Source organism: Silene latifolia, chromosome Y (assembly GCF_048544455.1).
Source record: "Silene latifolia isolate original U9 population chromosome Y, ASM4854445v1, whole genome shotgun sequence".
In the NCBI taxonomy this organism is placed as follows: Eukaryota; Viridiplantae; Streptophyta; class Magnoliopsida; order Caryophyllales; family Caryophyllaceae; genus Silene; species Silene latifolia.
The window spans coordinates 195,592,480-195,620,479 of NC_133538.1; the positions used below are offsets into that span (position 1 = coordinate 195,592,480).

General features: G+C 39.4%; 1 long non-coding RNA gene across 1 annotated transcript; it reads right to left on the reverse strand.

Moving 5' to 3' along the window:
* LOC141627658 (uncharacterized) lies at positions 1–28,000 on the reverse strand. The gene is made up of 3 exons (XR_012537055.1): positions 27,730–28,000; positions 27,142–27,400; positions 1–88 (listed from the first exon to the last, which is right to left on the reverse strand). It is a non-coding gene; the product is annotated as an uncharacterized LOC141627658 (long non-coding RNA).

Below are 28,000 nucleotides of genomic sequence, written 5' to 3' on the forward strand. Positions count from 1 at the left end.
TTTATTTTTTTTTCACGACATTCATGAACAAAAAAAACAAAATTACACTATCAATATATTTATACATGCACTCAACTTCATATTGAACCTGAAATTTTAACCAAATTACACTATCAGTATATTTATACGGCCGTTGGGCCGTATATAAGCAAAGCTACGATTAGCATACAAATATACACATCAATATCATAAACAAAATAAAAGTTTATTTAACGTATTTGAAAAATAAATAAAAAGGCTAAGAAACAAATAAGATGAGAGTAAACGGATTTGGAGTTCTTTGTATGTTAAATATAATCTCTTTTATATACGGAGTATTATGTTAAATACATGTTTGAAAGCATATAGAACTCCTTTGCTATCAATCAATCAATCAATCAATATATATATATAAAGTAGAAACTTTTTAAGCGATATTAGAGAGTCCAACTTTTTTAGAAATCCTAACAAGAGTAGATTTCGGAAAAAGCTAAATAAATAAAATTATCCTAATAAAAGTAAATTTCTTAGTAATTTAAAACAAATTTTAATAAATTATCCTAATATAAGTAGATCAAATATATTTTGATAAAATTATCCTAATATAAGTAGATTAAAATTATCAAATAGATAATAGAAATTCATAATAGTTCAAGTTATCACATTTACTTTCCCCACTTATGGTCTCATACATTTTTAGTTTGTATTCTCGCATTAAAATTCAAGAAGTTGGCGAATAAAAGATGAATTTATTTATTAAAGTGTTATGCTAAGATGATGTAATGTAATCTTATGTAATTACACGAAGTATAAATTACGATTTCATCAAAATATTATCACTAATTAATCATTGGAGTGTGTGTATAGAAATCATAAACATAAATGCCTTCATATACATTCAAGTTATCAATACATAAAACATTTCACTAATCTATATATGTACTATTTTTGTTTAACTAATTTACTTTCTATAAGAATGTGGAGATCATTAGATGGGGGAATGAAATCGAGAAAAACTGAAGTAGAATTTGGGGGTTTAAACAACTCAAAGCTTTTGTGTAACAATGAAACAACTCAAGTGTTATTCATATGATGAATTGATGATTGGTTATAGACTCACGCATTAGTAGTATTACTTAATTTCATCTACTACAAAATTTCATATATACCATCAGCATATATCCAAGTAATTTAACCATCACGAAATAGTAGGTACTACATACTCAAAATACACTATGTAACTAATTATATGGTATATTAATGTCAATACACCTTATTCATATACGGAGTATTATATCTCAGATTTCATTATAAAAATTAACTGAAACCTAAAAAACGAGCATAAAAGATAACTGAAAATTCGGAACCGATCAGTTAACCGATTAAATAAAAAACTCCTTTTTAAACTAACCGAAAGATAGCTTTTTTTGATAATATGACATAAAAGGACATAGTAAGTACTCCATATTTAATATTATAAATTGAAGTATTAAAAAAAACAGGTAGCTTATTTCTCACATATTCGCTTATTATGGTAAATAATTTATCCACAAAATACTTACAATAAAAAAAGAAAAATGAAGTTTTGTTCAGATAAATTTAAGCTTATTTTTTTTCGAAACAGAGCCTAAATATGATATTTTTAATTTCATGATCTCTTGACCTTCATAATACCAAATTAATTTCTTTTTAATATTTTTTTGTTCCTTGTTTACTTACTTTTGAACCTATTGTTAGGAGTTAATCTCATGTTCCATTTTTAATTTTATAAACTTGATTAATAAAATAAATAGCTATTGGTTCAGAATAAATATTAGCAATGAGACATTGTTCCACAAAGTACGTATATATCATAATCATGAAAAATAGAATAAATAAGCAATTGGTTCAAAATAAATAGTGTTCCATATAAGAAAATTGTTAACTCTACAATAAGAAAAAAACAACTTTGATCAAAAGGAAAATCTATCATAATTGTCCAATTATATCTCTTTTGTCTTGGATGCAGCGAATATAAATAAAGTTTCAGACTCAAACTGAATTTTAAATCATGTCAACAATGGGTGCTAGCTTGATATGGGTAAATAAAATATCAGAAATATTTGAAAACTATAGAATAAGCGAGAATATAACATTTATATAGAACGAACTATTTTAAGATCTACACAAGTTGTTCTATGGTTTTGAAAATTTCTACTTGTGACAACTAAGGGCATGTAATTTTTCTAATTAATATGGGTATGAGAAAGCCTACATTCATCTTGACCCTTCGCTCGTATAACATCATTGCTTTTAGGAGTCGTTTTGTTTCCTATTATTCGAGACTTGGTAGAGTATTTTGTCCCGTTAGACTTTGGAGCAAAATTCATTATCTTTTAGTAATTTCACACTAATGTACGTCATCCTCTTCGCAATAATCCTATGGATTGCTTTTTAGTCGTCAATACATTAGTTTGACCATGATTTTGACATATTAATAATCAAAGTTATCAACGACGTTTTGCAATTGATGGAAAGATGTTTATTAAGAAGGGAAGGGAGTATACATGATGAATTTTTTAACATAACTCATAATGGTATGTTCTACCAAGTGTGGTATGTCGGTTATGTTGTTGAGGAACATCAACTCCGTAAGAGGACTATCTAAAGATACATTGTCTTATTATCAATCGCCTTGGGAAATTCGAAATAGAAAGGAAGATAATTACGGGTGCCAAAGTTGGCAAAAGGTAATGAACCGAGCATAGGAATGACTTCCTCGGATATAAAGATTCTTTTCATTCTTAAGCGAAGACAATATACATTGAGGCTATGCTACGCTAGACAATAAACAAGAGTCAGGGATAATCACTTAATCATGTTGGAATTTAAGTGCTAAAACGAGTTTTTAGTAATTACCACCTTTACGTAGAAGCGTCAAAAACAACGTCATCCAAGGGATTAAGATTCTTATCGTGATAGAGACCAAATGTATCAAGGCCAAACGAAGGACATTCTTTACAAAGAAGTTTTCACAAATTTATCAAATTATGTGTCGTATTATATATTTTGCATGAAGCTTTTAAGGACAAGTAGTCTACATTGTAAATAGTTAAAGTTTATGTGTACAATCTCTAATGTATCCTCTGATTCTAAATGTCGTAGTAGATCACGAAAATGATGTCTGTAGTAGAGGCGCGAACGTTGTATTTGAATGACACCTGTAGAGGTTGTATGCACTCTGTAGGAGGTGTCGATTTGTATTCTTGAGAGGGTCACTGCGACTTGTTCTCTCTTGAATGTTGTAGCTTGAACTTGAATTTCTTGGGCAGGCGGCACAGTTTTGGTGTGCTTGTTGACTGCTTGCAGAGGTGTCTTGCAGAGGGAATTTATAGAGCTTTTGTGTCTTCTTCTCTCTGAATTTTATGATTATGATTTCTCTAACTTTGAAATGAATGGGAATAGCTCTATTTATAGAGTTTTAATTCCCCTTGGTGGACTTTGACATTCACAGACCCATTTATGGGTTTATTAGTGAACTTGGCCCAAATTTGATCTTTTTCGGGTTTAATGATCTGGATAACCCATTTTGTAACACGAATCGATCCGTATTTCATTCAATCGGGGCAAATTAATTAAATTGAGCTAAAATTTAATATTAACTCAGATTCAATTGATTTATTTTATTTATTCGGCACATTAATAAATTTTCTGTGCCTACAAATTGCCCCCTCGGGACCTTGTCACGTGCACTTTTTAGTGTCTTGATGTGGCGAGGTCTCGATTCATTTTGACTTTGACTTGGAAGTCTATGCGCACCCAAACTTGTCGTAAGGATGACCCATTTGTTTTAAACGTCACTCTATCAGTATTTTGATTTGTCGAGTGACTTTTTTCTTTGACTTGAAAGTCGTGCGTACCTAAACTTGTCGTAAAGGTAGCTTTTTTTGACGTCATCCTGTCATTATGACTTGGCAGATACATTTTGTAACCTATAATTTGTTGTGTGCCACCTTCATAATTTCATAACGTTGGTTCACATGACGCGGCTCGCTAATAATAGTCCAATGAAGTTCGTACCATTGCAATCTCGCATAGTGAATTATAGGCCCAAGCTCACAAGAAAGACCCGTACATAGCTAGGCTCAAAATTCATCTTAGGTGCTTTAGGAAAACTCAAATTCTATCACCAAGGCGTTTCCTAATTTCCTTTGTTTCTATACCTTCGGCCACAAGCTTTGTGTTGGGATTAGGGTTACAGTCAGCCCATACCTATAAATACTCTTGCAGCCTTGAGTCTTGAACGACATAACACCACCATCTTGTGTTTTCATCTTCGTCCTAGACTACAGGTAACTCCTTTTTGTCTTTTTTTTTTTTAGTTTTCTTCTTCATATTGCTTGAGTGTGGCCATGTATATCTCAGCTTTTTTGATTTGGAAATATGTTGACAATATATACTTTGAATTCCTTAACACGGCCAATTGTTTCTTTTGGATTTTCAACCTTTTCAGCAAACTTCAAGTAAGTTGTTTTCCTGAAAACTCGACTTCGTTCAGCAGTATGAATTAGGGCATCCGATCGGCACATTAGGTGTAAAATTCCATTCTTTCTTGTGTAAAATTTCAATATTACCATGGTAAAACAAGAGTACTAATCAATTTCTCATATCTACTAACTACTTTTACACGTCAAAGTTTGATTGCTAGTAGGTGTGCCGTGTGTGTCAGATAATGGTTTTAATGCTCTTTGCTTATGTACGTTCATGGTTTTGCATTATACTGACCATGCTTTCGACTGAATTTCACAGACAACTATTTCTTCCAGGCTTTTCGAATTTTGCGACAATCCCAATTAAGAGTTGCTGAGGTATGCTCATCTCGTTCTTTTCGCCATTACTTTTGTCTTCTCGAACCCGTTTTATCTTGTGTGTTAATGATTCATTTGCACTCGTGAGCACAAAATTGGACATGTATCGCTAAACGCATGGTAATTTTGATCATAAATACCGTCTGTTCAACTGATTATCAACTTAGTTGTCCCCTTTTTTTTGAAAATACCGAGCTGCTCCGTCGAATATTCGCCAAGGTAATTTTGACAGCATCTGGTTTGTGAATCATTAAATTGTGATATATATATATATATATATATATATATATATATATATATATATATATATATATATATACACGCTGAGTGATTCTGTACATGTTTAATAATCAAGTAAACTTGACTATGCTTTGCCGAAATCGATCATATGAGTTTACACCCCTGATTTCATGCGTTTCCTTTGTAAATCAAGCTTGCTCTTGACTCGGATTGACCAAAATCTTGCCTAGAAATCGCTAATTTGATCTAAAAGTGTCTTTGAATATGAGCTTAGATGATATTAAGCGTGGGCCACAATTGACACCATTAATTTAATTAGGTGGAAAATTTTGGCCGATGAGTGCTCTTTATTTGTCTTTTGCTAACATCCAATTTTCCTGTTGAACTTTACAGTATCAAGCTCGCTACTTGTGTGCGCTGATTCGAGGTTTTTTTTTCAAGGTAGCATTTACGTTCCTTTATCTTGTTTCCACACTATTCGGACGTAATGTGTACATGTTGGCACGTCTTTTCTTGTATATTTGTTTGCTGGAAACATTGTCGCAGGTTATATTGTTATTTCAAATCTGGCTTATCAACCAACGTGGATTTACTCCGGTCGGATCATTTCGATTCTCCTTTGGAGTTATCATGCAATGTACCCGATTCGTCGACTGCTTGATGATTTGAAGCTATTCCGGTCGGATCATTTCGATTCTCCTTTGGAGTTATCATGCAATGTACCCGATTCGTCGACCGCTTGATGATTTGAAGCTATTCCGGTCGGATCATTTCGATTCTCCTTTGGAGTTATCATGCAATGTACCTGATTCGTCGACCGCATGAAGATTTAGAAGAATGTCACCTTCGTTTTGACTTTCATTATACATCTAGTGACTTGTTCCCCCTTTATTTGCAGGTAACAATGGTACATCTCAAGGAGCTACGCCAAAACAGTGTCACTTATCTCTCTCTGGTCGATGAAGAGAATGATGCTCCTGCTTCTGGAACTTGCTTGATCAACCGCGAGTCCTTGCGCAACTTAGATGGTTCTGAGGCAAGCCTTGTTAGCAAGAAATGTTTTGAAAAAGATATGTCAAAGAAACTGGAGATCGTTTGCGACACGTCGTCGCTAATCATATTTTGAAGAGTACTTTTGAAGCGAAAAGTGATTCCTCTAATTATTTCTCCTTGCTTGGCCGAGATATCATATCAGGTTGTGCGAAGTGGAGTGGCAACTATGTGAAGATGTATGGCGGATTCTCTTATATTGAAGGTTACTGGGAATGGACCGAAGACGTGTTATCCCGCTATAGCGACATTTTGGCATCTGCTTCTATTGATTCATGATCTATGCTTCTTTATACACATACAATAAGGATGCACGCATCATACGCGCCTTTTGCGAGTGTTGGTGTCATACTACCAATACGCTTCACACCAAAGAGGGCGAGCTATCAATTTCTTTATGGGATCTTCAAAAACTAGGTGGCTTGCCTATTAATGGGAAATTTATGATGAAACAGTCCCGCAATTAAAAAGATTCATGCAGAGAGATGGTCAAGGCAATGGCGGTTCTAGGGGCCTCGTAGTTATTTATTCATCGCCTTTCGCCGTCTTGTGAGACGAGCAAAAAATGAACGCAAGGTCACAGCGGAGGATTGGATCAGCTTTTGGTGCAAGAGAGCGATTACTTATAAATCTCCTAATACTAAAGCACGAAAGAGCAGCGGCCTTCCAAAGAAAACACAAAATCTTAGTGGAGAACTTCCGACGCGCCCAACGGAATGGGCCCCTGCAGAGCAAGCTATGTTTGATAAGGTTGGCGTCAACAAGTCTTACAGGACGAGTCTATTTATTTTGCGTTTACGTCATCTTTGGTTGTGCGTGTTCGTCCTTCCGAGAGTGAAGAAAGAAAAATCGAGGCCATGTACCTTTGAGATAGCTAGTTTGTGGCTAAGGGGAATACATTCAGCCTAGCTATCCCCGTTCTGGCGAGCATTTATCGAGGCTTAAATGAGATGGTCAAATCTTCAAGCCCCGCATTCTCTAGATCATACTTCCCGGCTCATTATCTATATGGTTGGCTTGCACACTATTTTTCTGCTTACCACAAAATAATCACCTCCTCCGGGTCCTTCCATGGTTGCTTATTCTCGCGTTCAAGGAGCCAAAGCTTACACGGATGATGAAGCGCGTGACCTTATTTATGGTGGCCGAGAAGTGAACATAACTGTTTCATATTACACCCAAACAAGGTTGAAGTTCTCCGTGACGATGACAACCTTGATTCCATAAAGTTTGGTTATCTTGTCTCTCTCCGTTCTTCGTATTTACCTTTTCGTCTGGGTGAATCATTTTATCTAGAGTCGTATAATCCTCACCGATTTAGCAGAATATTCGGCTTTATTCAAGACGTTCCTGATATGTTAGCTCGTGCTTCGAGTCAACGTAGAGTTAGCAGCCGCGAGGCATTGAAGTTTTGGCAACTTTTATTATTCTCGAAAAGTTACTCTATAGTGGTCCTTCCTACTTATTCAATCCGTTGGTATGAACGTTCCACCACTAAATTTAGAGAATGGTGGAAGACTTCCGGTATAGGCGAGCTTCGAAAGGACATAAAAAAATTTCTACTCACCTCCTGTCCAGGGAAACAAGGGAGTGATCCACACGTGGACAAGGAAGGTCCCAGCGGCAAACGTCCTTTGAAATCACGCCACAATGAAAAATGTAACAAGACAAGTATCCGCGCCAGGGATGGATACCATAGTGATGCAGCATCTGATGTTGATCCGAAGCACGGACGTGGCGAGAAAAGGAAAGCACATGTCATAGATACGAATGATGATGAAGTGATGTTTGTCGGGGTTTCTAGTGCTTCACGTGTGCCCTCTCTATCACTGGTACATTTTTTTTTTGAAACAAACTAATTAACTTGCATCTTTGACAGCAAGGTGACGTGGCTTTGGAGGTGGGAGCGTCAACTGCAGCTTGCAATTATCCTGGATTAGATTTAGATCCGCCTACTCGAGAGTACGTGCCTCGAAAGGGGAAAGAACTTTCCAAGTTTAAAAAGATATCATCTTCCAGTGAAGCTCACGAGTCTGGTTCTCGAGAAGGTCATACAGGGAGTTCCGTTGTGGGTGCCGTGAGCGTCGGTGTTACGCTCTCCTATTCCTATCACCATGGTCTCACCTTGCAACCTGAGGACGGGATCGACTCCTTCGAAGTTTGTGAATGTCCTTGATCCTCCCGAAGCTTCGTTTCGTCCATCTTCACCTTATGAGGGAATATTCACGAAGGCCTTGCGTGGTGTAGCCACTTGTGTTTACGACAAAATTGAAGAATGCGAGACTTTTGAAGTGGAAGCAACGGTGGCGCGAAGGCTAAGGCGTGTTATGCGGGCATACGGCGGCTCAAAGGCGATCCTACCCCGTTGGAACAACAAGTTAACTCTTACGTAGGTGCCGTCAATGCTTACCTTGACTTGACTTGCGGTCGAACGTCATCGCCCGAATCTTTGGAGAGGGATAAGCTTCAAAGAACACCGTAAACTTGAAGAAGTGAAGGCACATCATAGTAGAGTACAAGAAGACCTTGAAGCAGAATCTCTTCGACTATCAGATACTCAGAAGAAGATAACTAGCCTTTGAAATGAAGTGAAACAAAGCAGAAATGGAAAGCGAGATTCTGACAAAGTATAGCGACTAAAGTTGGAACCCTGACCGACTTGGAGTCACAGGTTGAGACTACGGAAAAGACTTTGGAAGAGCTTGAGGCTACCCCAGTGCCGAAGAGGAGGCTTCAATTGAAGAACAAAGGGCGTCTCTTGAGCAAATGTGTGCTTCAATTTACTTTGATCCATAGATTTTAGGCTTAGATTACTATTACTATGTAACTTGATCGTTATCTCTTTTATTGCAGACCTGCGTGTGATTGTTTCATTTTAGCTCATTTTTCGTTGATCTTCAAATTTATATTGTCCATGATATGAATTTGATTTCGCGTTCTGATTTAGGCTCTTGCAGGCCAGGAGCATTTTTTTTTTGTTTTATTTTGGTGTGTTTGCACTTGAACAAAGTGTTTGTCCAAATTGCCTACGTACTCACAAAGTCGACGGGGGTGATAACTTGCAAGATCAAGCCAACGTAGTTCATAAAGAGGGATGATGTTTGTTTGGAAGTGTGGCTGCACTTGAGCTACATGTTCACCAAGTGCGCCTACGTACTGCAAAAGCACGAAGCACTTTACAAGATCAAGCCGACGTAGTTCATAAAAGGGAAGGACATTTTTTTTTTGGGTATGCAGTTTAACCTCTTACTTAGGAGCTTTGGTGTGCAGTTTAAACTCTTGCTTAGGAGCCCTCACTGTTGAGGCTTAAGAATAGTAACGTTTCAGAAATTTCCCATTGATTGGGCCTACACGAACGCCATCTTCATCCACAATTTTTTAAGCACTATTCGTGTAGACCTCCTGTACTATGTATGGACCATCCCACTTAGAGGTGAATTTACCAACTGGCTTGTGAGAGGTGATGATTGGTCTTCGTACCGCAAGAACAAGGTCTCCTACTTGGAAAGAACGAGGGCGCACCTTTTTGTTGAATGCGCGTGACAACCTTGCTTGATAGCACTGGAGTTTTTGTTGAGCTTCTAATCTTTTTTCATCGTGAGCCTCTAATTCTGCTAAACGCAATTTGTCATTTTCATCTTCTGTGAGCCCTTCCTGAATGGCAATGCGCAAGGAAGGGATCTGCAATTCTAATGGCAACACGGCCTCTACTCCATACACCAATGCATACGGGGTTGCCTGAGTAGGTGTTTTGTATGTGGTACGATACGCCCACAATGTCTCACCAATCCTTTCATGCCAATCTCGTTTTGACTTTGCTATTACTTTTCTCAACAAGTTGCAAAGGGTTTTGTTGAAGGCTTCAGCCAAACCATTTGCAGAGGCATTGTACATGGATGACTTGTATTGTTTGAACTTGAATTTTTCTCCCAGACTTGTCATCAGATGGTTGAAAAATTGTTTCCCATTGTCAGTTGTGATACGTTGAGGTACACCATATCTGTAGATGATTTGGGTTCTAATGAAGTCCACAACATTTTCTTTCTTCACTTCCCGTAGTGTGATGGTTTCTGCCCATTTTGAGAAGTAGTCAGTGGCAGCGAGGATATACTCGTGTCCATTTGAGGCCTTTGGAGTAAGAGGTCCCACAACATCAAGTCCCCAAGCTTCAAAGGGCCAAGAAGAAACAGTAGGATGCAACGGCTCCGGCGGTTGGTGTATGAAGTTTGCGTAGAACTGACAGGGTTCACATTTTTTCGCAAAGTCCATACAATCTTGTACCATGGTTGGCCAGTAATACCCCATTCTCTTTACGCGATCATGAAGTTTAGGCCCAGATTGATGAGCGCCACAAATTCCAGAGTGAGCTTCATGCATTGCTTCAACAGCTTCGTCCATGCTTAGACACCTCAACCATTGGCCTAAGAAAGAACGTCTGTAGAGCGTCCATTTATAGTGAATAAACTTTGGAGCACATCGACGTATCTCCACCTTGTGTCTGGGATCATCAGGTAATTTTTGGTGGTCCAAGAAATCAATGATAGGTTGACGCCAATCATCTTCATCAGCTGTGTAGACGCATATCATGTTGGTTGTGTCTACATTTTCTTCTCCTTCAAGCAAAGATACTGCCCAGCGATTGCAGACTGGGACTTGCATAGACTCTTCTGCCCCCAGTGCCAAAGTGGCTGCAAGATTAGCAAGCGCGTCAGCCAACTGTAACATTCCGTATTTGTTATGTTTAATTGATGTGTCAAAAGTGTGTGTTAACCGTGTTAGAAATGCGTGACGTCCGTATGTACAATATACAATACCCTTTTGAGGTTTGGGTACGGGAGCGAACTTCGGGACGAAGTTCATTTTAAGGGGGGAAGACTGTAATACCCCGTATTTTTATATAATAAATTAAATGGATATTATTATATATTAATTATTATACAATTTATATTACTAATTATGTCGGGTTAAATGTTAATCGATAATTACGTTAAGCTATCGTGAGTTAATTGAGACGGGTTTATAAGAAATACGAATTGTGAACTGACCCATTTAAGTTGGCCCAATATATGTTCAGCCCATTAAACCTAAAGCCCAATTAACCCTAAACCCTAATAAGTACCCTAACCCTAATAGTACACTACCCTAAACAGCCTCCCTCAACCCGCCTCCCTCAACCCGCCTCTCTCCTTTCCTCAGCTGAAATGGCAGCCTTCACGCAAAACGAGAGAGAGAGAGAGCATAGGTGTTGGCGGCGCAGCAAGGATGAGCTAGAGGTGTTTGTCGACGGCCGTGGGTGGCCGTGGTGGCTTTTGTGGTGGCGGCAAGGTAAGGATTTAAACTCCCTCCTCTGTTTTCACTTTTATGTCGGGTTCTGTGGGTGGTTGCGTGTCTGTTAGAGGTGTTTCTGGTGGTGGTTGTCGGGGTATATGGGTAGGGTGGTAAGGGTCGAGTAGGGTGGTGGTTGTTGAGGTGGTTTTAGGTGGTGATAATGGTTGTGAAAGGCGGCATTGACAGGGGTAGCAAACGGGTTTCAGATGCGGTTTTCAGGGGAGTTTAGAATGGCTAGGTTTGGGGTGGCACCACCGTGGACTCGGGGGAGGTCGAAGTGGTGGTGCCACGGTGTCTGGGTTCGTGGGCTGGCAGAGAGCAAGGTCGTGGTGGTTTGGCAGGGGTTAAGTAACAATTGCGGTGGTTGTAGGAAGAGGTTCAGAGGGTGTTTGGTGAGGCGTGGTGGTGAACCAGGCCAAATGGCGGCCATGGTTTGACGCGCCGGCGAGGGTCGACTTGGTGGGGGTGGTTCTTTGGTGGTCGGGTCGAGTGGGTGTTGGGTCGGTGGTTGACACGGCCTCACGGTGGCCTGTGGTGGCGGGTGAGTGCGTGTGAAGGGGGTGGTGTAGGTGACGAGTTGTTTTTAGTTTTGAAACGGGTTCGTGATAGTTAATCGTTATATTTCGATAATGGGTCACATGCTTAATTAATTAATTTAATTCCGAGTTATTTAATTAAAATGATTAAAGACGGGTTTTAAGTCGGGTTGTTGAATTGTTTTATGTTTGATTCGGGTTTTCTTAAAACGTTTAATTCGTTTAATATTTTATTATCATATTAGTTATTTAATTTAATTCCCGAGTCATTTAAATAAATTATTCCCGAGTCAATTAAATAATTTATTTAATTTAATCCCCGAGTCGTTTAAATAATTAGAGATGGATTTTGAGTCGGGACTGGTTAAAGTGGAAAGTTACTATATCGGGAAGGTTTCCATTTTAAGAAATTATACTTTAATAACTTTCTATCTTGGGAAGTCGGGTCAGATACTAATCGGGTTATTTTAGTTACCAGTTGGGCATAAGTTGGTGTTGGGAATGTATTTCGGGAAAGCTTCTATTTTGGGAGATGTCTATATTTAGTAGTTAGTAATTATAAATATTATAATTGTTTTAGGTGACGGATTCGTGAAGGATCGATAATCAAATTCATTGCTTTACTTTCTGGACTGCTTAATCGCTTAATTGGAATTCTTTGGCACTTTGAGGTAGGGAAATACACTTGTCCTATTATCGTTGTTGTTGAATTGTGTTGACTTGATTTCTGGTTGTTGATTTAAGTACGATTTATATATACGGAAGGTGATTGACTGAATTGATCATATTGAGTATGATATCGCAACATCGGGTAACTGGCATGATTTTATGATTTATCAGTTCATTTTATATATATATATATATTGTGTTGCATTCATTTCTTTTGAGCATTCATATGCATTGGAGATGGAGGATGTTGTGGTGATGTGGTGCGGTGATGATGATGTTGTGATAAGGCCCGGGCGGGTTCGCAGACTTGCCCTGGTGTCCTCACCGTGAGTCGCGGATCGACTTCGGTCGATATATAGTCTACGGGGATCGGTATGGTGGGCGTTCGGGTATGAGATGTGTGTGATGAGTTGAGATGGAGATGGAGGTGACGGAGTATCATGCATATCATATTTTATTGTTTTATTGTTTTCCCTACTCAACCTCGTGGTTGACCCTGTGTATTCGCGAACACCTGTGATGAACCGTTTTATGGGGAGCAGACTTGACAGGTTTAAGAGATAGAACGGGAGCTGGATGGGCGTGAGACATTGGATCAGACGACTTAGTAGCTAGATCATCATTTAGAAGACTTTCACTTTTATTTATGTCAGTTCTTGTAATTTGAGTTGAAAAGAGGATTTGTAATAATTAAGTTAAAATATTATATAAATTGCCTTGGAGTTTAATTTGTTATTCACTACCTCGGGAAACCGAGATAGTAACAGTCCGTTTTATTAGAGAATGTCTTGACGAGGACTTCTTTTATAAACCGGGGTGTTACAAAGTGATATCAGAGCGAACGATCCTCAGGCCTAAACCAATGAGCCCAATGAACATAGGATGTGTCTAAATAAAATGAACCCGGGATAGAACTGTAGGAGCACACTAAGGTAAGGTATGAGTTAGGGGCCCCCTCACACCGAACATGTGGCCCTCTCAGTTGACCGGAAACCCCGAGTGTATATGAGAGAAAGGGTAGAAAAGTTGCTTGAGGTTGAACAGGAAATTCCTCTATCGTTGCCTAAGTGTTAATTGATTGATACATTGATTATTGCAGGACAACGCTACGGTAAGTAATTTGTATGAATGATGTGTTGATAGCACTACTATGACTAAGTAATATGCGGTTATGTGATCCCAAAGCCATGCTAGTATAGTATTGTGATAGTAATTAGAAACACTATTGAATTGCATGTTTTTAGTCATAGCAATCATGATTAGACGTGAGGAGTAGGTCGAGATGCGAACTGATTCTATGGGGTAGATGTTACGAAGTATACAGTGTTAGATTTAAGTTACGATATATTAGTATCGATAGTATAGTTGTAAGAATTGGGACATAGAAAATGAATGACTTAGTGATAAAACTCGTTTTGGTTGATGTTACCCATTAATTGACCTTACTGCCATTTCTTTTCTGTTTATTGCCTATGGATGAAAATTATATGAGAGATAGCCTTGGGAGTTAGTGTCCATTTGACGATTGGTGTCATGCTTATATGATACACGGATTAGGAGTAATAAATATTTTAGTGAGCTGTGGTTAGGAAGTTCCTGTGCAGTAATGTTCGACCAACGATTTTGTAAAAATCCTCATTTAAATTGTATTAATAATTTTTGCATAATTCCAACTCCATCGATCAAAAGAGTCGCATATGTTTTCAAATTAATAAGCCACGAAAAATCTTGATGTCTCGATATTAAATAATAAGTTTTGCAAACTGACCCAAGTTTTGGACCAATAGCTGTCACATGTTTGGTTGGACCAACTGAGTTGTAAAATTCTTTAAAAAAAATGGAATTCTTGTGCTTTAAACCTAACTCTTTTCCCTGTGTTTTGAACTCACCGTGTTTATAAAAGTAATATGAATCAAGTTTTAATCGAACAGTTATTTATTCGTGATTTTTGGAAGTTACAACGTAAATCAAAACATTTAAAATGTGCGTTCTATGTTGAATTTTCATACAATTGATTGGTTAATTCATGAGCTTTAGTAATGTGAATTGATAATGTCCTTATATGATGATAGTAGCACGCATGTCCAGTAGTTATGTATCTTAACAAGTGATACAATTAAAGTTTAGTTGATAACATGGTTGGCATGATAGTATGAGAAAAAAAAAAAAAAAAAAAATTGAATAGCTTAAATTAATTTTTAATCAAGGGTGAAATATTTTATACGAGTCCAGTTGTTTGCATATTTTATATACATTTGGCATGTTGTAATATCTCTGGCGTATTCATCATATTTGCATAGTGGTCGGATATATATAAATATAAAACTAAATGGTCATATCTTGGTAAAGTTGATGGCGTTAAATATTAATTTAATTGTGCTAATATACTCACATGAATAATTATAATAATTATGTTTAAATGTTTACACATGGATGGTAGTAATGATCGTGTCTAAATGTCCACCCATGTAGGATGTCATCTGAGTTTTAAAGACTTTCATGTGAGTTGTGTGCCTAAAGTTATACTTATTACTTTCATTGCATTAAATTATTTCAATTGAACCTAAAACCTATAACATGATAATAAACCGTGTTGTTATTCATTATTGAATATGTTTGTTATTATATTGTCATAAAATGCTAAAATGATTTTTGCAATTTCAGCACGACATTTGACATATCTATATTCTCGAGTCGTTACTATCAATTATATTTTTAATAAAATTGTTTATGATAATTATATTAGCAATTATAATGGAATAACCCTTTGATGATTCACACGATATGCGTTGGTTTAAATGATAGTCGTTATAGTTACGTTTAATTGAGTAGTGAATATAATCGAATAAAGAAGTGCAACTAAAATCTCGATGATTGAGGTAATAGTCGTTTACTAATAAAGATAGGACTGAAATGAATAAGATGAACCGTAAATTACGATATATGAGTCGACACCTAAACTTGTTTGTTTAAAGGAATTGAATTAAGTTTATCTGATTTTGAGTTTCGTAGTGTCGTAAATGGATTCTATGACTACCTGTTATAAGATTATGTTAAGCAAATTATTCACCGTCCAGTAAGAAAGTAAAAGTTTTTAAAATGAAGTTCAATTTTGTCGTATGAGTATAAATTCAGAATGAGATTTCCAGCCAATGTCTGGTTGCATGGTTCATAATTTTGCTAGTCGGGGGGAATGAAACTAGAACGGAGTCACAAGTAGTGAGTTAATCTAGTCATGTGGTTTGTTCATGTAGCGAATTGGTGGGTTGTGGTTAGTTACGAATGTCAAGACGGGAAATGTAATGTGGTGAATTAAGTGAGTTGTGTGTCAACATGGTATGTTAATATTAGCATGACAGGTAACAAATATTTGTAAATTGGCGTAGTTAAATACATTAATTTTTTATGTCATTGTGTCGGGTGCAGTCAAAATATATTTAAAACCAAGAACGAAATTTTATGTAAGATAGTCTTGTATGTTAACTTTCCAAATATCATTTGTTTACTCGCTTGTTTGACTCGACCAATAAGTTTGTAAAAATTTGCCAAGCAATGTGCTTTCGTCATTCATGAATAAATACCAAACCCTTTGTTATGAGGATTAAAAATATTTCAAAGATGATATGTACTAAACCGGGTTTGTCTTCATTTTATTGATGATTCGTGTCTTGACCTAAAATCAGTACAATTATGTAAAGGAAAGTCGATGGACCTATTAGGTTATAAATTTTCATAAATCGATTTATCAAAGTGTTGACCCTAATTCTTTCCTTATCTTTGATTGATCCCCTATGTTTCTAAAAGTAGGAGATTACAAGGACTGGTGAGATGAATAATTACTAATGATTTTTACGGGTAACAGTAGCTTCCTTGTGAGAGCTTGTATATCGATTGTCTTTGGTAAGGACTAGTTAACTTGAGCGTGAGTTGAGAATCTCTTATCCTCTTTCAGTTATTAGCAGTAGTTGAGAACTTTAGTTATAATAATGAAGGTTACGAGGACGTAACCATGTTTTTAGTTGGGTAGGATTGTAAAATCTTAAGGTTTATGTTACACTTGTTTGTAGATCGTAGTCTTGATCAAGTGGATATTTCGTTGTGGGGGTACCTATGCAAATGCGTTCTATATATTTTGTTCCTACTTCTTTAGTTGGTTGATGTGTAAAAGGAGAGTATAAGTTAAACTACTGGTATTGAGTTATGAGTTGTGGGGCCTTTGTGCCGAGTTACATTTGCGGTCCAGTGAGACCATGGTGATTGAGTTATTTGAGTTTGAGATCGGAATTTAGATGGAAGATGACGGTGTTCTCAGATGATTATATAGTTGTTATATATTTGTGTTCGCAGGTAGTTATTAGTTGTAGTTAATTGGGTTAAGTGAAGATGAGTTAAACTTCGGGACGAAGTTTATTTTTAGGAGGGCAGAATGTAACATTCCGTATTTGTTATGTTTAATTGATGTGTCAAAAGTGTGTGTTAACCGTGTTAGAAATACGTGACGTCCGTATGTACAATATACAATACCCTTTTGAGGTTTGGGTACGGGAGCGAACTTCGGGACGAAGTTCATTTTAAGGGGGGAAGACTGTAATACCCCGTATTTTTATATAATAAATTAAATGGATATTATTATATATTAATTATTATACAATTTATATTACTAATTATGTCGGGTTAAATGTTAATCGATAATTACGTTAAGCTATCGTGAGTTAATTGAGACGGGTTTATAAGAAATACGAATTGTGAACTGACCCATTTAAGTTGGCCCAATATATGTTCAGCCCATTAAACCTAAAGCCCAATTAACCCTAAACCCTAATAAGTACCCTAACCCTAATAGTACACTACCCTAAACAGCCTCCCTCAACCCGCCTCCCTCAACCCGCCTCCCTCCTTTCCTCAGCTGAAATGGCAGCCTTCACGCAAAACGAGAGAGAGAGAGAGAGAGAGAGCATAGGTGTTGGCGGCGCAGCAAGGATGAGCTAGAGGTGTTTGTCGACGGCCGTGGGTGGCCGTGGTGGCTTTTGTGGTGGCGGCAAGGTAAGGATTTAAACTCCCTCCTCTGTTTTCACTTTTATGTCGGGTTCTGTGGGTGGTTGCGTGTCTGTTAGAGGTGTTTCTGGTGGTGGTTGTCGGGGTATATGGGTAGGGTGGTAAGGGTCGAGTAGGGTGGTGGTTGTTGAGGTGGTTTTAGGTGGTGATAATGGTTGTGAAAGGCGGCATTGACAGGGGTAGCAAACGGGTTTCAGATGCGGTTTTCAGGGGAGTTTAGAATGGCTAGGTTTGGGGTGGCACCACCGTGGACTCGGGGGAGGTCGAAGTGGTGGTGCCACGGTGTCTGGGTTCGTGGGCTGGCAGAGAGCAAGGTCGTGGTGGTTTGGCAGGGGTTAAGTAACAATTGCGGTGGTTGTAGGAAGAGGTTCAGAGGGTGTTTGGTGAGGCGTGGTGGTGAACCAGGCCAAATGGCGGCCATGGTTTTGACGCGCCTAAGCAAGGGTCGACCCAGTGGGGGTGGTTCCGGTGGTCGGGTCGAGTGGGTGTTGAGGCTGGTGGTTGACACGGCCTCACGGTGGCCTGTGGTGGTGGGTGAGTGCGTGTGAAGGGGGTGGTGTAGGTGACGAGTTGTTTTTAGTTTTGAAACGGGTTCGTGATAGTTAATCGTTATATTTCGATAATGGGTCACATGCTTAATTAATTAATTTAATTCCGAGTTATTTAATGAAAATGATTAAAGACGGGTTTTAAGTCGGGTTGTTGAATTGTTTTATGTTTGATTCGGGTTTTCTTAAAACGTTTAATTCGTTTAATATTTTATTATCATATTAGTTATTTAATTTAATTCCCGAGTCATTTAAATAAATTATTCCCGAGTCAATTAAATAATTTATTTAATTTAATCCCCGAGTCGTTTAAATAATTAGAGATGGATTTTGAGTGGATGGTTAAAGTGGAAAGTTACTATATCGGGAAGGTTTCCATTTTAAGAAATTATACTTTAATAACTTTCTATCTTGGGAAGTCGAATTGAGATACTAATCGGGTTATTTTAGTTACCAGTTGGGCATAAGTTGGTGTTGGGAATGTATTTCGGGAAAGCTTCTATTTTGGGAGATGTCTATATTTAGTAGTTAGTAATTATAAATATTATAATTGTTTTAGGTGACGGATTCGTGAAGGATCGATAATCAAATTCATTGCTTTACTTTACGGATCGCTTAATCGCTTAATTGGAATTTTGGCACTTTGAGGTAGGGAAATACACTTGTCCTATTATCGTTGTTGTTGAATTGTGTTGACTTGATTTCTGGTTGTTGATTTAAGTACGATTTATATATACGGAAGGTGATTGACTGAATTGATCATATTGAGTATGATATCGCAACATCGGGTAACTGGCATGATTTTATGATTTATCAGTTCATTATATATATATATATATATATATTGTGTTGCATTCATTTCTTTTGAGCATTCATATGCATTGGAGATGGAGGATGTTGTGGTGATGTGGTGCGGTGATGATGATGTTGTGATAAGGCCCTCAAAGCGGGTTCTCGCAGACTTGCCTGGTGTCCTCAACAAGGAGCGCGATCGACTTTGGTCGATATATAGTCTAGGGATCGGTATGGTGGGCGTTCGGGGTATGAGATGTGTGTGATGAGTTGAGATGGAGATGGAGGTGACGGAGTATCATGCATATCATATTTTATTGTTTTATTGTTTTCCCTACTCAACCTCGTGGTTGACCACGTGTATTCGCGAACACCGTGATGAACCGTTTTATGGGGAGCAGACTTGACAGGTTTAAGAGATGGAACGGGAGCTGGATGGGCGTGAGACATTGGATCAGACGGCTTAGTAGCTAGATCATCATTTAGAAGACTTTCACTTTTATTTATGTCAGTTCTTGTAATTTGAGTTGAAAAGAGGATTTGTAATAATTAAGTTAAAATATTATATAAATTGCCTTGGAGTTTAATTTGTTATTCACTACCTCGGGAAACCGAGATGGTAACAGTCCGTTTTATTAGAGAATGTCTTGACGAGGACTTCTTTTATAAACCGGGGTGTTACACCAACTTATTGGCACTCCTTGGTACATGACCAACATGGATGTCGTCAAGTTGATTCAGTAGTCGTAATGCCCGTTGATGGTAGGGAATCAAGTCTTCCTTTTTCACTTCATATTCACCAAGGACTTGGTTGACCACTAACTCCGAGTCTCCGTAGATGTCCATATCCCTGACGCCTATTTCAATCGCCATTTGAAGGCCGAGTATAAGAGCTTGGTATTCTGCCATATTATTCGTGCACAACTGAGTAAGTGTAAAGGCATATGGCATGAGATGATTTTGTGGAGTTACAAACACAACTCCCGCTCCAGCTCCATCTTGCCTTGCAGCACCATCAAAGTACATCTGCCATGGAGGCAGAACATCCACGTAGAAAATTTCTTCTCCTGGGAGGTCATCTGAAATTTCCCACTCCACCGGGTAATCGGATGATCAAAGCAAAGAAGTCGGCGATAGCTTGACCTTTCTGACCTTTTGAGGCACGAAAACCAAGTCATCCGCTTAAGCAACATTGCCCATTTCGCAAGTCTTCCGACAAGACGGTCTTGAGAGTATGTACTTGATTGGATCGACTTTTGAGACCACATGTATGGTATGCGCCGCATGTAGTGCCTCAACTTCTGGATGGCAAACACCAAAGCAAGACATATCTTCTCTATAGGCGCGTAGTTCAACTCAGCTCCAACCAAGGTACGACTTAGGTAGTAGAGTGCTCTCTCCTTGCGGTCTTCAATTTCTTGAGCACACATTGCACCCCGGTGAGCGTTCTTGTCTTTTGCCGCAATGTAGAGGACAAGTGGCCTTCCGGAATTGGTGCCCCAAAGATCGGCGCTACCGGCCAAGTACTTCTTGATGCTATCAAAAGCATTTTTGCATTTTTCATCCCATTGAAATGGAGCATCCTTTTTCATGAGATGGCTAAAACGGGCAACGCCCGGCTAAGTTAGAGATGAACCTTCGGATGTATGCCAAACGTCCTTGCAATCCGCGCAACTCTTTCAATGTCTTTGGTTCCGGCATTTCGTTGATAGCTTTGATTTTTGTTTGGTCAATTTCAATGCCTCTATGCCTGACCACAAAACCTAAAACTTCCCATATGTGACTCCAAATGCGCACTTGAGTGGATTCATCTTGAGTTGACATTTTCTAAGTCTTTCAAAGACGGTTCGAAGGTCTTTGATATGGTCTTCTCTTTTCTTTGATTTGACAACCACGTCATCAACATAACACTCTATTGTTTTATGCAGCATGTCATCAAAGATCTTTTGCATTGCGCGTTGGTACGTAGCGCCAGCATTCTTCAATCCAAACGGCATGACTGTGTAGCAGAAGATCCCTTTTGGGGTTCGAAAACCTGTTGCTTCTTGATCTTCAGGTGCCATATGTATTTGATTGTAACAAAAGACAATCCATGAATGATAGGGCTTCATGACCGGTGGTTGCGTCAATCATCAACTCAGAACTAGCAAAGGGAAGTCATCCTTCGGGCATGCATCATTAAGGTCTCTGAAGTCGACACATATGCGCAGCTGTCCATTCTTCTTTCGATCGGGACAATGTTTGCTATCCAGGTAGAATATTTGACTTCTCGAATGAAACCTGCTTCAATGAGTTTATTGACTTCCTTTTCAATTTAAGTACAAGCTCTACTGAAACGACGTTGAGGTTGCTTTTTGGGATTGGTGCCTTTCTTGATTGCTAGACGATGAACTGCAATTTTTGGGTTGAGTCCAGGCATCTCCTTATAGCTCCAAGCGAAGACATCCTTGTATTCGACCAACAACTTGTAGTACTCCTCTTCTTCTTCCTTAGTCACAGAGCATCGACATAAATGGGGCGAGGATCTTGTAGTTCCCAAATTGAGTTCCTTGAGTTCATCCCAATCGATTGCCCCGTCTTCAAGTGTTTCGGGGCCTCATCGGCCTCAACTTCTTCATTCTCGTCGGGTATCTCTTCTCTTGTGATGTGATATGACGACGTTGTAACTTCTAAATCTCCTGGCTTCTTTACACCAGAAGGACGTGAAGATGAAGGAATAGGCTCAACATTTTTGACGGGCTGTGAGAACTAGTATGCGCCTCCTTGCTTTGAGTGGCTCATCTTTGGATGATATCCACTACTTGCATACGCTTCATGCGAGATGGTATTGCGCTTCTCAAGTCATCGCTTACTCTTACTTCTTCTTCATTTGGTGTTGTAGAAGTTGAGAGAGGACGACCCTCACCGCTATTCTTCTTGGGAGCCCCTAGTCGACTGAAGACTGTCTTTGATGGACCGCCCAAGCGTTCATGTATTGCACCCTTCTTGTTTGTGCGCAAAGAAAGTGTTGATACTTTGACTTTACTTTCTCCTTGATTGCCAAGCCTGGTAAAGACAGAAATGTGTTTGGTTGAAACACTTGGTCTCCCTAGCCTTGTAAATATAGAAGGACGACACTTCTCTGCAGGTGGACTTATTCGATCGAAGACTGAAGATGGATGTATCTTTTCCTCTCCTTTATTTTCTTTGACCTCTTCTCCGAGATGTCTTTGAGAAGACGCAGAGCCCCTTTTCTACGAGCACCAATCTTCACAGGCGCAGGAGACTCATATCCGAGCCCGGCCCTGGTCACCATGAAGCTCCCATCTTGCTTGAACACTTCATGTTGCGCTTTGTTAAGACCGTACGGCTCAACTTCTATAACTTTGCCGAGAGGAGTCGGATTTGTAAAGTCATATCCAGCCTTCGCAAGTAGCTTGTAAGCGTTGGAATCAAATATCCCCTTGTTTTCCTCACTTGATGATTGACTGGATGAACAGACGAAACCATTCGGAGGAGGTCTCACAATCTTCGTTTGAGATGCACTTGGTAGAGGTGTAACGACTTTGGCCACCCATTCCTGCTTGAACACCAGACTTGACTTTTTATCCTTAGGTTCTATCTTTGGTATTAGACACTCTGCAAAAGGACTCTCCCCATCTTTGCGGCGAGACTTTGGGATGTAGCGTAGTACTGGTGGTGTAGTTTTCTGCGGCGTCTCTTGCTTCTTGGGTGACGCAACAGAGTAGCTGTTTTCTTGGCCTTGTCTACATCTTTCTTAACATCATTTTCTTTAGCGGGACTTGCAAAGACTATCTTCTTTGATAATGTTCTTTTCCCGCTTACCCCTTTTTCCTGTTGAAGAGATGGTGGTTGGCATGAACTCACTGGAAGTACCATTCTCTTCAAAGAATTTTGCATCAGCGAAGAAAGAGTCGACCTTAGAGAAGGGTTTGGCGTCTCCGCTCATCATCTTCCTTTCACCACCACGATAATATTTCAAGCATTGATGGAGGGTTGAGGCGACAACTCCGTTTTCGTGCTTCCAAGGTCGTCCCAAAGAATAGTTTGAACGATGTCTTGTCATCCATGACATGGAACAATGTGTCGGAAGAAAGATCACCCATGGTAAGGTTCACGCGGATCATGCCAATCGCGCGCTCCCATTCAAGTTGAAACCATGAATCATTGTTCGACTCACCGGAGAGTTCATCCATCGTGATCCCTAATTCGTTCATGGTAGCTTTTGGCATGAGATTGACTCTTGAGCCTCCATCTATTAAAATGCGCTTGACCTTTTGCCCCGTATGTACCGGACACATAAAGTGGCTGTTGTGAGGCTTGGATCCAAGAAGTAAATCCTCATCTGAAAAACTCAAGGCTGCATTGCATGAGACACATCCAGTTGATTGCTCAAGAGGCTCAATTTTTTCTTTCATCTTGCCGCATACAACTCGGGCTTCTCAAGTCCTTGAATTATCGGTGACGCTTCTCTTTAGTTAGATGAGAGATTTGCTTCCATCCCATGTTTGTAGGAAGGGCGTCAAGAGCAGCCACTATTTCGTTCTCCTTTTCGAGAATGCAATGTTGTGCAATACCGCATCATCCGGGCCTCCTTCCTCTATCTTCTTTTTATCATCACCACTTTCCGTAGCTGAGACGGTGCACACGGTAACCTTGTTTAAGAAGTCTTGTGGGAAGAATTCTTTTAAGGTGACGGGACTCGGTGGTTTTTGCTCAAGTACATCGATAGGCAAGACATGTGGTTTGATCACTGTTTTGGGCTTTTTCTTTCCCTTCGTCTTGCGAGGTTTAGTCTTCTTTGATTGTTTTCTTCGACGGTGAACAGGTTGCACTATCTGTCTTGTTTGTTTCTTTGACTTCTTGCGCGTAACCAAAGTCCAACCTTCATCGTCATCTTCATGCTTCTTTTCCTCATTCTTATTCTGAGGAGGTAGTTTTTCTTCCAATGACATTGGAGGTAGCGACGGCAATGACCCTTGGATCTGTAATGCCACATGCTCAAAACTTCTGAACTGCAACATATACACACATTATCCTTGCCGTATAATTGGCTCGTCAAGTTGCTCCAGGACTACAGTAGTTTGATTTGTGGTTACTGTGTCCTCCAAGTCAAGAATGATCTTCCCTTCCTTGGAGAGCTGCATGATCTTCTCCTCGAGTGTTATACACTTTTCAATAGGATGACTCACCGACCTATGATAACGATGATAATTGGGATCGTTTGTCTTGTTTGCTTGCTCGGGCGCTTGGACTCGGCAATTGTATAACCTTCTTTTCCAAGAGGTCATCAAGCATTAGGACAAGTCGAATCGGGAATGGATATTTCTTAGCCTGCAACTCTTTCAATGTAGGCTTGTCTCGTTGGTAGTTGTAAGAGAATGACTCTTTCTTCTTTTCATACTTAGGCTTTGACGAGATTTTGACAGTGCACCTTCTTTGGTTTCGACGACCATTGTTTCCTTTGTCGATAATTTGGAGTTCTTATCAGTTTTCTTGAACTCCTTCTTTTCACTTGGCACCTTAGAAGAACTTGGTCGAGCACTACCATGTTCTTTGATTGTGATCTCCATGTCATGGGCGCGGGTAGCCAGGTCTTGGAAGCTCTTTGGCATGATCCCTTTCAGGATGTAAAGAATGTCCCATTTCATCCCGTTGACGCACATTTCAACTGCTGACGCTTCACTTAAGCGATCCTTGCATTCCAGACTCGGCGCACGCCACTGTTGATGTAATCGACAGCGGGCTCATCCCGCCATTGAGTTGTCTTTGTCAATTCGCTCATCCGACGACACGCCGGTCTTCAGTAGAATCGTTGAGGAATTCATCTTCCATGCGACCCCGGTTGTCAATTGACTCGAATCCGGATACGTGTACCAGTTGAACGCGATCCCTTTGAGCGAACGAACGAAGCCGCTTCACCAAACGATCACCTTACATTCCAAACATTATTGCATGTCTCGACGAAGTGGGCGATGTGTTGCTTTGGGTTCCCCTTCCGTCGAACCTGTTGAAATTTTGGAGGCCGATAGCCGGATGGCATGCGCAGTTGTCAATCCTCTTAGTGTAAGGCTTGATGTAGCGTTCACTACTTGTCGAGCTATCATCTAACTGACACTTGATCGTCTTGGCTATTAACTCCTGCGACTTCTCTTGGTGAAGTTCTTGATCTCATTCTTTGGCTTTTCCCTATCCTCGCCAACTTCTCTATCGCTATCAACATCCCTATCGGTGTCACCATGCTCGCTCTCGGCCTTCCTGTCACGGAGTGTCACCACCTCTTTTTGGAGCTCATCAATTTTCTTGTTCTTTTCTTCATTCTCCTTCATCATCTTTTCAAGGAGATCATTCATTTTCTGCATTCGATCCTCAAGAGTATCGCCACTTATCACCATGACTGAAGCAACGTTAGGAGTTGAGGTTTTTTTCTTCTTTGGCGATGCTTTGGGTTTGCAAGGAGAAGCCTTCTTGTCAACCTTAACACTTCTAGTCTCCTCGCGTGAAGGAGAAGAGGCAGCTAGAAGCGCCAGAGTGCTTGCAGCGACTATGGAGGCGACATAGAACTTGCGCGGCCTAGTTGGGACGTGTGCGAGCGTAGGCAGCGGCAAAAGCGGCATTGATAGACCTTCTTCGCCATTCCCCTTGTGGAGATGCCTAAACCGATCGCGTTGCGTAGCAAGGAGGTAGCGACAAGAATGGGGGTACCCTGCAGGATATCTGCGTAGGTCTTCTTGGATGGACTGGAGGAGATGCTTTGCTTAGTAGACATCTTCTTGTTTTGGTAGACTTGAATAAAACAGCAGTAGAGATGAGAGGTAGAGATCTTCACGTCGGGTTCACCAACAAATTTTGTATCGCAAAATAAATGTAATACAAAATAAGAAACAAATGAATTTTTATTAATATCAGAAAGTTTATGTGTACAATCTCTAATGTATCCTCTGATTCTAAATGTCGTAGTAGATCACGAAAATGATGTCTGTAGTAGAGGCGCGAACGTTGTATTTGAATGACACCTGTAGAGGTTGTATGCACTCTGTAGGAGGTGTCGATTTGTATTCTTGAGAGGGTCACTGCGACTTGTTCTCTCTTGAATGTTGTAGCTTGAACTTGAATTTCTTGGGCGGCGGCACGGTTTTTGGTGTGCTTGTTGACTGCTTGCAGAGGTGTCTTGCAGAGGGAATTTATAGAGCTTTTGTGTCTTCTTCTCTCTGAATTTTATGATTATGATTTCTCTAACTTTGAAATGAATGGGAATAGCTCTATTTATAGAGTTTTAATTCCCCTTGGTGGACTTTGACATTCACAGACCCATTTATGGGTTTATTAGTGAACTTGGCCCAAATTTGATCTTTTTCGGGTTTAATGATCCGGATAACCCATTTTGTAACACGAATCGATCCGTATTTCATTCAATCGGGGCAAATTAATTAAATTGAGCTAAAATTTAATATTAACTCAGATTCAATTGATTTATTTTATTTATTCGGCACATTAATAAATTTTCTGTGCCTACATCATGTTCATAGTGACCTTGGAAATAGTCATCTTTAGCAACTTTTTCTTTTAGGGTCCGTTTGGATTGAAGGAATTGGAGAGAAGGGGAGGGGAGGGAAAGGGAGGGATTTAATTTCCTTTGTTTGGATAAAAAATATGGGAGAAAGGAAATGGAAGGGGAGAGAAATGAGAGGACTTATTTTCCTTCATGTAACAAACTATAATCTTTCCAGGGTGACAAGATTTGGAAAGAAAATATTATTTGATTTCTAATTATCAAAGAAGATCCTTCAATCCTCCATCCATTCTTCATCTCCCTCCTTCCTCCCCTTCCACTTCCCTTCATAATTTTTGTTATCCAAACACCCACATCCCATTAACCCTCCCCTTCTCTCCCCTCCCTTCACCTCCCCTCACTTCCCCTCCCCTCCCCTCCCCTTCCCTCCTAAAATTGTATCCAAACGGACCCTTAGAGTAATGTCCTTACAAAAGTTTAGCTGAGGCATTAGCCAAATCATAGGCAGGTGAATTAACAGTTAAACAACAATAAAAAATACCAAAAATCATCCAAAAATATTTGAGTTTCTCGCAAGTTCTCACCTTTTTAGCTTTAACATCCTTAATTTTTCTAGGAGGGAGTATATCCCAGTCCGTGTACAGACTTCCTGAATCTTTTTCACGGTTGTCGACCAGCACACTATATGTTGCATCAGGTCGAATTATAAATGTGTAGAAGTGTGTTAGTTTGTCTGTTTCACATTCGAGATCCTTCCTGATTGGGTAACTTTGGCCCTTGTAGGAGACTATGACATGAAATTTCTTTGTCTGTGTACCGCATAGATCTGGCCCAAACATCAAACTGTAGCAAAATAAAGTACATCAAAAGCCAAAAGGATTTCCAAAATAATTAAACTATCTCAATGATTCATACAATATTAAACATGGTTTCTACTTATGTAAGGCACAATTCATTGAGCTTGCTCTCTTTATCCAGTATTTGACTCAAAAAGGCGTTGAATGGAAAATAGACAATTATGAAAATCAGAAATTGGCCAAATCATTGAATAAGGCAAAGTCACATGTTAGACAAACTCATACGGCAAATGGATGGCTTTGTATCAGACAAAATAGACCATGAATTCAATTAAATAGGAAAATCATTGAATAAGGCAAAGAAACGAATTGAACCTGAAAGACAGTCGTCGAGAATGATGAGTAACTTCGACGGAGCTCCGGGAAGTATATAAGGTGAGACGGCGTAATTGTGACCAGTGCAACGCAGTAAAAACAGGCGTCGCCGCCAATGAAAACGGCGGAGATTGAGACAGTGAAGGAAGGGGATTTGCAATAGGAGTATGCGGTTTTAGGGAGGAGGTGTGAAATGGAGTTTGAGTGGTGTTGGTTATGGTGTGATGTTATGGAGTTGCCCGCCATTGATGGAGCTTTGATAAGGTAGGTA